The following is an 8,894-nucleotide window of genomic DNA, read 5'->3' as shown; positions in this document are numbered from 1 at the left end:
ATAAACCTAAACCAACCGTTATGGTCTTAGTTCTTTTTCTAACGTATCAGCTAAGTTGCGAAATGCGCTACCTGATTTTATCCCTACCACTGAGTTTACTGGTTTTAAAAGAGAATCGAGGGTCGCATTTTGTACAGCGGCTCTTCTTGTTAATTAATATATCTTTAAATTTTGTGTATTTATTTATGTACCTGTATATGCTATGTATTTTAGCTGTAAATGTAATCTCTCGAAGATATTAGCTCTTGTATTTATTCTGAAATTCGAGATGAAATAAATGTGTGTTACCTTTAGCAGGGCGCGTGCGCACACTTTGTAATCTGCGACTTCTGTGCTTACCATATGACGGATAAAATGACTTTTTCCTTGAATATATAAGCCATCGAATTCTTATGTTAAATTGACAAGGGCGGTTTGGAGCTGTGAGTAGGCGTGGGATTTGTCTCATATGGTTTAGGGGCCGACATATCTCTCCCTCAATGCCGTACCAGGAGGCGAGGTCGGTAGCAGAAAGCAGCGAAGGGCCAACTGCGTCCAAAAGCGATCGCACGGGCCGAAATCCCGGGATGACTCGTTTGGTACGACGCTCCAGCGCCACGTCTGGAGGTACTGCGTTTTTCTTTCTTGTTCAAACATTGCGTCCGCGCATGCGTAAATGTTCTGGCTCTATGATACGTAGCCTACCAAACAAAAAAAAAATTAAGATGCTGGCTGGTTTTTACAAGGAATTGACATTTCACTTGAACAGATTCTACAGGCATAAACTCGTAAGGTAAGAAGCGCGCGTGTCTGGTCTTCTCGAGACAGAGGTGAGAGATGGTTTCATGCAGACTGGGTCGCCTAAAATGCTCTGTTGTAAACATGGCGGTTCACGAGTGAAGTTGTCTCTCTGGCCTTTCTGTGGACGAAATCCAGGACCTACCGATACAATTTGGGCAAGTTTTGAAAGCTAAAAGCTTCAATCAGTGCTGTATTTTGCTGGTAGGACTGGGTGACCCGACACTTATAAAAAATCAATGAAAATGAGAATCGGGGGGCTTCCCTTGTCGTGGAATGGCAGAATTACCCAGAATTCTTTTTGGCCACGAAGGAGGCAACTTGAGAAGCACGAGACTGGCCCTCATCAAATGGCTAAAGCGCGGCCGGAGGAAAAAGTAGTGAGAAGAAGATCTCTAGCCAGATACTAAGGAGTAACCCTGGTGTGTGCTGTTAACGTAGACGTTTGATTTCTGAAGAAGTTTTTACTCTAGAAAACTCGCAACAAAGTAGTGATTTTTATCCGCTGTTATCCTCGTAGCAAAAAACTGGCCTTTCGTAATTTCTTGTCAAGCAAAGGGTATAATGTAAATAAGAGAATACTGATATTTATATTTGCAAATTATATAACCTGTCCTCTTGCCACTTAAGACAAACTCTACATATCTATGCAATAAGCGCAATCAAACTCTTCTCATGCATGATCTTCGCGGAAATTACATTCTGTCCTTCAATAAACCTAAACCAACCGTTATGGTCTTAGTTCTTTTTCTAACGTATCAGCTAAGTTGCGAAATGCGCTACCTGATTTTATCCCTACCACTGAGTTTACTGGTTTTAAAAGAGAATCGAGGGTCGCATTTTGTACAGCGGCTCTTCTTGTTAATTAATATATCTTTAAATTTTGTGTATTTATTTATGTACCTGTATATGCTATGTATTTTAGCTGTAAATGTAATCTCTCGAAGATATTAGCTCTTGTATTTATTCTGAAATTCGAGATGAAATAAATGTGTGTTACCTTTAGCAGGGCGCGTGCGCACACTTTGTAATCTGCGACTTCTGTGCTTACCATATGACAGATAAAATGACTTTTTCCTTGAATATATAAGCCATCGAATTCTTATGTTAAATTGACAAGGGCGGTTTGGAGCTGTGAGTAGGCGTGGGATTTGTCTCATATGGTTTAGGGGCCGACATATCTCTCCCTCAATGCCGTACCAGGAGGCGAGGTCGGTAGCAGAAAGCAGCGAAGGGCCAACTGCGTCCAAAAGCGATCGCACGGGCCGAAATCCCGGGATGACTCGTTTGGTACGACGCTCCAGCGCCACGTCTGGAGGTACTGCGTTTTTCTTTCTTGTTCAAACATTGCGTCCGCGCATGCGTAAATGTTCTGGCTCTATGATACGTAGCCTACCAAACAAAAAAAAAAATTAAGATGCTGGCTGGTTTTTACAAGGAATTGACATTTCACTTGAACAGATTCTACAGGCATAAACTCGTAAGGTAAGAAGCGCGCGTGTCTGGTCTTCTCGAGACAGAGGTGAGAGATGGTTTCATGCAGACTGGGACGCCCTAAAATGCTCTGTTGTAAACATGGCGGTTCACGAGTGAAGTTGTCTCTCTGGCCTTTCTGTGGACGAAATCCAGGACCTACCGATACAATTTGGGCAAGTTTTGAAAGCTAAAAGCTTCAATCAGTGCTGTATTTTGCTGGTAGGACTGGGTGACCCGACACTTATAAAAAATCAATGAAAATGAGAATCGGGGGGCTTCCCTTGTCGTGGAATGGCAGAATTACCCAGAATTCTTTTTGGCCACGAAGGAGGCAACTTGAGAAGCACGAGACTGGCCCTCATCAAATGGCTAAAGCGCGGCCGGAGGAAAAAGTAGTGAGAAGAAGATCTCTAGCCAGATACTAAGGAGTAACCCTGGTGTGTGCTGTTAACGTAGACGTTTGATTTCTGAAGAAGTTTTTACTCTAGAAAACTCGCAACAAAGTAGTGATTTTTTTTCGCTGTTATCCTCGTAGCAAAAAACTGGCCTTTCTTAATTTCTTGTCAAGCAAAGGGTATAATGTAAATAAGAGAATACTGATATTTATATTTGCAAATTATATAACCTGTCCTCTTGCCACTTAAGACAAACTCTACATATCTATGCAATAAGCGCAATCAAACTCTTCTCATGCATGATCTTCGCGGAAATTACATTCTGTCCTTCAATAAACCTAAACCAACCGTTATGGTCTTAGTTCTTTTTCTAACGTATCAGCTAAGTTGCGAAATGCGCTACCTGATTTTATCCCTACCACTGAGTTTACTGGTTTTAAAAGAGAATCGAGGGTCGCATTTTGTACAGCGGCTCTTCTTGTTAATTAATATATCTTTAAATTTTGTGTATTTATTTATGTACCTGTATATGCTATGTATTTTAGCTGTAAATGTAATCTCTCGAAGATATTAGCTCTTGTATTTATTCTGAAATTCGAGATGAAATAAATGTGTGTTACCTTTAGCAGGGCGCGTTTGCACACTTTGTAATCTGCGACTTCTGTGCTTACCATATGACAGATAAAATGACTTTTTCCTTGAATATATAAGCCATCGAATTCTTATGTTAAATTGACAAGGGCGGTTTGGAGCTGTGAGTAGGCGTGGGATTTGTCTCATATGGTTTAGGGGCCGACATATCTCTCCCTCAATGCCGTACCAGGAGGCGAGGTCGGTAGCAGAAAGCAGCGAAGGGCCAACTGCGTCCAAAAGCGATCGCACGGGCCGAAATCCCGGGATGACTCGTTTGGTACGACGCTCCAGCGCCACGTCTGGAGGTACTGCGTTTTTCTTTCTTGTTCAAACATTGCGTCCGCGCATGCGTAAATGTTCTGGCTCTATGATACGTAGCCTACCAAACAAAAAAAAAAATTAAGATGCTGGCTGGTTTTTACAAGGAATTGACATTTCACTTGAACAGATTCTACAGGCATAAACTCGTAAGGTAAGAAGCGCGCGTGTCTGGTCTTCTCGAGACAGAGGTGAGAGATGGTTTCATGCAGACTGGGTCGCCTAAAATGCTCTGTTGTAAACATGGCGGTTCACGAGTGAAGTTGTCTCTCTGGCCTTTCTGTGGACGAAATCCAGGACCTACCGATACAATTTGGGCAAGTTTTGAAAGCTAAAAGCTTCAATCAGTGCTGTATTTTGCTGGTAGGACTGGGTGACCCGACACTTATAAAAAATCAATGAAAATGAGAATCGGGGGGCTTCCCTTGTCATGGAATGGCAGAATTACCCAGAATTCTTTTTGGCCACGAAGGAGGCAACTTGAGAAGCACGAGACTGGCCCTCATCAAATGGCTAAAGCGCGGCCGCAGGAAAAAGTAGTGAGAAGAAGATCTCTAGCCAGATACTAAGGAGTAACCCTGGTGTGTGCTGTTAACGTAGACGTTTGATTTCTGAACAAGTTTTTACTCTAGAAAACTCGCAACAAAGTAGTGATTTTTTTTCGCTGTTATCCTCGTAGCAAAAAACTGGCCTTTCGTAATTTCTTGTCAAGCAAAGGGTATAATGTAAATAAGAGAATACTGATATTTATATTTGCAAATTATATAACCTGTCCTCTTGCCACTTAAGACAAACTCTACATATCTATGCCTTGTACGACGCTCCAGCGCCACCTCTGGAGGTATGGCGTTTTTCTTTCTTGTTCAAACATTGCGTCCGCGCATGCGTAAATGTTCTGGCTCTATGATACGTAGCCTACCAAACAAAAAAAAAATTAAGATGGTTGCTGGTTTTTACAAGGAATTGACATTTCACTTGAACAGATTCTACAGGCATAAACTCGTAAGGTAAGAAGCGCGCGTGTCTGGTCTTCTCGAGACAGAGGTGAGAGATGGTTTCATGCAGACTGGGTCGCCTAAAATGCTCTGTTGTAAACATGGCGGTTCACGAGTGAAGTTGTCTCTCTGGCCTTTCTGTGGACGAAATCCAGGACCTACCGATACAATTTGGGCAAGTTTTGAAAGCTAAAAGCTTCAATCAGTGCTGTATTTTGCTGGTAGGACTGGGTGACCCGACACTTATAAAAAATCAATGAAAATGAGAATCGGGGGGCTTCCCTTGTCGTGGAATGGCAGAATTACCCAGAATTCTTTTTGGCCACGAAGGAGGCAACTTGAGAAGCACGAGACTGGCCCTCATCAAATGGCTAAAGCGCGGCCGGAGGAAAAAGTAGTGAGAAGAAGATCTCTAGCCAGATACTAAGGAGTAACCCTGGTGTGTGCTGTTAACGTAGACGTTTGATTTCTGAAGAAGTTTTTACTCTAGAAAACTCGCAACAAAGTAGTGATTTTTTTTCGCTGTTATCCTCGTAGCAAAAAACTGGCCTTTCGTAATTTCTTGTCAAGCAAAGGGTATAATGTAAATAAGAGAATACTGATATTTATATTTGCAAATTATATAACCTGTCCTCTTGCCACTTAAGACAAACTCTACATATCTATGCAATAAGCGCAATCAAACTCTTCTCATGCATGATCTTCGCGGAAATTACATTCTGTCCTTCAATAAACCTAAACCAACCGTTATGGTCTTAGTTCTTTTTCTAACGTATCAGCTAAGTTGCGAAATGCGCTACCTGATTTTATCCCTACCACTGAGTTTACTGGTTTTAAAAGAGAATCGAGGGTCGCATTTTGTACAGCGGCTCTTCTTGTTAATTAATATATCTTTAAATTTTGTGTATTTATTTATGTACCTGTATATGCTATGTATTTTAGCTGTAAATGTAATCTCTCGAAGATATTAGCTCTTGTATTTATTCTGAAATTCGAGATGAAATAAATGTGTGTTACCTTTAGCAGGGCGCGTGCGCACACTTTGTAATCTGCGACTTCTGTGCTTACCATATGACAGATAAAATGACTTTTTCCTTGAATATATAAGTCATCGAATTCTTATGTTAAATTGACAAGGGCGGTTTGGAGCTGTGAGTAGGCGTGGGATTTGTCTCATATGGTTTAGGGACCGACATATCTCTCCCTCAATGCCGTACCAGGAGGCGAGGTCGGTAGCAGAAAGCAGCGAAGGGCCAACTGCGTCCAAAAGCGATCGCACGGGCCGAAATCCCGGGATGACTCGTTTGGTACGACGCTCCAGCGCCACGTCTGGAGGTAATGCGTTTTTCTTTCTTGTTCAAACATTGCGTCCGCGCATGCGTAAATGTTCTGGCTCTATGATACGTAGCCTACCAAACAAAAAAAAAAATTAAGACGGTGGCTGGTTTTTACAAGGAATTGACATTTCACTTGAACAGATTCTACAGGCATAAACTCGTAAGGTAAGAAGCGCGCGTGTCTGGTCTTCTCGAGACAGAGGTGAGAGATGGTTTCATGCAGACTGGGTCGCCTAAAATGCTCTGTTGTAAACATGGCGGTTCACGAGTGAAGTTGTCTCTCTGGCCTTTCTGTGGACGAAATCCAGGACCTACCGATACAATTTGGGCAAGTTTTGAAAGCTAAAAGCTTCAATCAGTGCTGTATTTTGCTGGTAGGACTGGGTGACCCGACACTTATAAAAAATCAATGAAAATGAGAATCGGGGGGCTTCCCTTGTCGTGGAATGGCAGAATTACCCAGAATTCTTTTTGGCCACGAAGGAGGCAACTTGAGAAGCACGAGACTGGCCCTCATCAAATGGCTAAAGCGCGGCCGGAGGAAAAAGTAGTGAGAAGAAGATCTCTAGCCAGATACTAAGGAGTAACCCTGGTGTGTGCTGTTAACGTAGACGTTTGATTTCTGAAGAAGTTTTTACTCTAGAAAACTCGCAACAAAGTAGTGATTTTTTTTCGCTGTTATCCTCGTAGCAAAAAACTGGCCTTTCGTAATTTCTTGTCAAGCAAAGGGTATAATGTAAATAAGAGAATACTGATATTTATATTTGCAAATTATATAACCTGTCCTCTTGCCACTTAAGACAAACTCTACATATCTATGCAATAAGCGCAATCAAACTCTTCTCATGCATGATCTTCGCGGAAATTACATTCTGTCCTTCAATAAACCTAAACCAACCGTTATGGTCTTAGTTCTTTTTCTAACGTATCAGCTAAGTTGCGAAATGCGCTACCTGATTTTATCCCTACCACTGAGTTTACTGGTTTTAAAAGAGAATCGAGGGTAGCAATTTGGACGGCGGCTTTTCTTGTTAATTAATATATCTTTAAATATTGTGTATTTATTTATGTACCTGTATATGATGTGTATTTTAGCTGTAAATGTAATGTCTCGAAGATATTAGCTGTTGTAGTTATTCTGAAATTTAAGATGAAATAAATGGAGCGGTGAGTAGGCGTAGGATTTGTCCCTAACGACGTTAGAAAATAAAAACTTCGACTTCAGATTTAAAAGAAGTGCAGAGACACTGCATCCATTGAATGGTTTGTTCAAAAGAAGTATTATAGTCGTTCTTCTTACGGTATTTGGCTTTTGTTTTATTTACAGTCCTTCCAAACATTCTAGGAAAAAAAAGCCTTGTTCTACTTCCATGGACTCGAAAACGTTTATAGTTGTGGTAAGTCCTTTGGAGTACATTTGGAAGCAACAAGTCGCCAATACAAAAGGAGCCAAACTGAACTTGATGCTGCCACAATCGGGGAATCAGCAAAGCTTGAAAAAGAAATTCCGATACGACATTGTTTACGGAAGCACTGAACAATGGATAATCTAGCCTCACTAGCGACGGATTCGGAATCCGCTTCAGTAGTAGTCGTATTCAGAAGCACAGAGCGATACGACCGAGTGAAAATTAAACTATTGGAGTCGGAAGCAGAATACCGATTCTGCTTATGATTCCGTCGATTACGATCCAGTGAAAACTAGCATGTGATTACAGTGATGGCTATTAACTTCAACAGCTTTAATAATTTTGGAGCAATTTTAATGATGTTGTATTTTGTTTGGGTGCTTAAGATCGATTTATTTGATAATAATTTATTTCCAACAGAGCGAAACTATATTGTTGAGCGTGATTAAAACAAGATCTCATGTTATACTGGCAAATAGGTAGAGATCACGTCCTAAAGAGCAGAGTGGAAGACTTCAATCAATCAACCAATCAATCATTTATTTTAACACGTTACGTCAAAGAGCTATAAAACTCGTTCAAAATACGAACGTGTATAAATAAAATCCATAATAATTACAGCCATATAATATAATTCAATTTTAAAAACAACAAAAAGCCACATACTAAAAACGTGACTTGGAAAACTCTAAAACTCGTTCTAAAAGCAGTTAAAAGCTACAATTGCACACTATAAAACACGTTCTAAAAAACTGCAATCGTGCAATTTACTTCTGAAGCCACTAGCATCACTTGAAAGACGCACATGAGAAGGCAAACTGTTCCATAACTTAGTTAATGAAAAAGTGACAGAATTCTTCTTAAATTTACAATTAAATTTAGGTAATTCCAAATTCAAGCCCTCACCTCTTAGCCTATACGGTGTATGCCTGTATTTAAAAAGGCTAGCAATATATGTAGGACCCGTACCATTTAGACATTTAAAAAGAAGTATTAAAGCCTGATGTAAGCGCCTACAATATAAAGATGTCATGCTAGCCGCAGGGAGCAGTTCGTCGTATGACATTGACTTGTTGTGCCCGATTAATGTTCTCAAAATGTAACAGTGGCCATCTTCGAGACGGTTGCGTTGACCCGTACCTATACCTACAAACAAAGGACCACAGTATTCGAGATGAGGTAATATAAATGCTTTATACAGTTTTATCATTGCATCATGAGGAAGGAAACGCCTTATTCTTCTCAGAGCAGAAGCCTTGGCATAGGCTTTCTTTAGTTGATCTGATATGTGTTCTTTATAGGATAGGTCCTTGTCTAGAGTTACTCCAAGAATCTTAATAGATCGGAGAAATTCTATTTGAGCATTATTAAGAAATAAAGAATAATGATAGGCACAGGGTCCGACAGATAATGCTTGAGTCTTAGAACAGTTCACTGTTAAATAGTTGGACTCAAACCACGACGAAAGAGCCTGGAGATCCTTGTTGAAGGAAAATTCTAGAATGGTGGGAGATACATCTGACAGGTAGGCAGTCGTGTCGTCAGCGTACAACC

The sequence above is a fragment of the Montipora capricornis genome, chromosome 10 (genome assembly GCF_036669925.1).
Source record: "Montipora capricornis isolate CH-2021 chromosome 10, ASM3666992v2, whole genome shotgun sequence".
Lineage (NCBI taxonomy): Eukaryota > Metazoa > Cnidaria > Anthozoa > Scleractinia > Acroporidae > Montipora > Montipora capricornis.
This window is presented reverse-complemented; position numbering follows the sequence as displayed.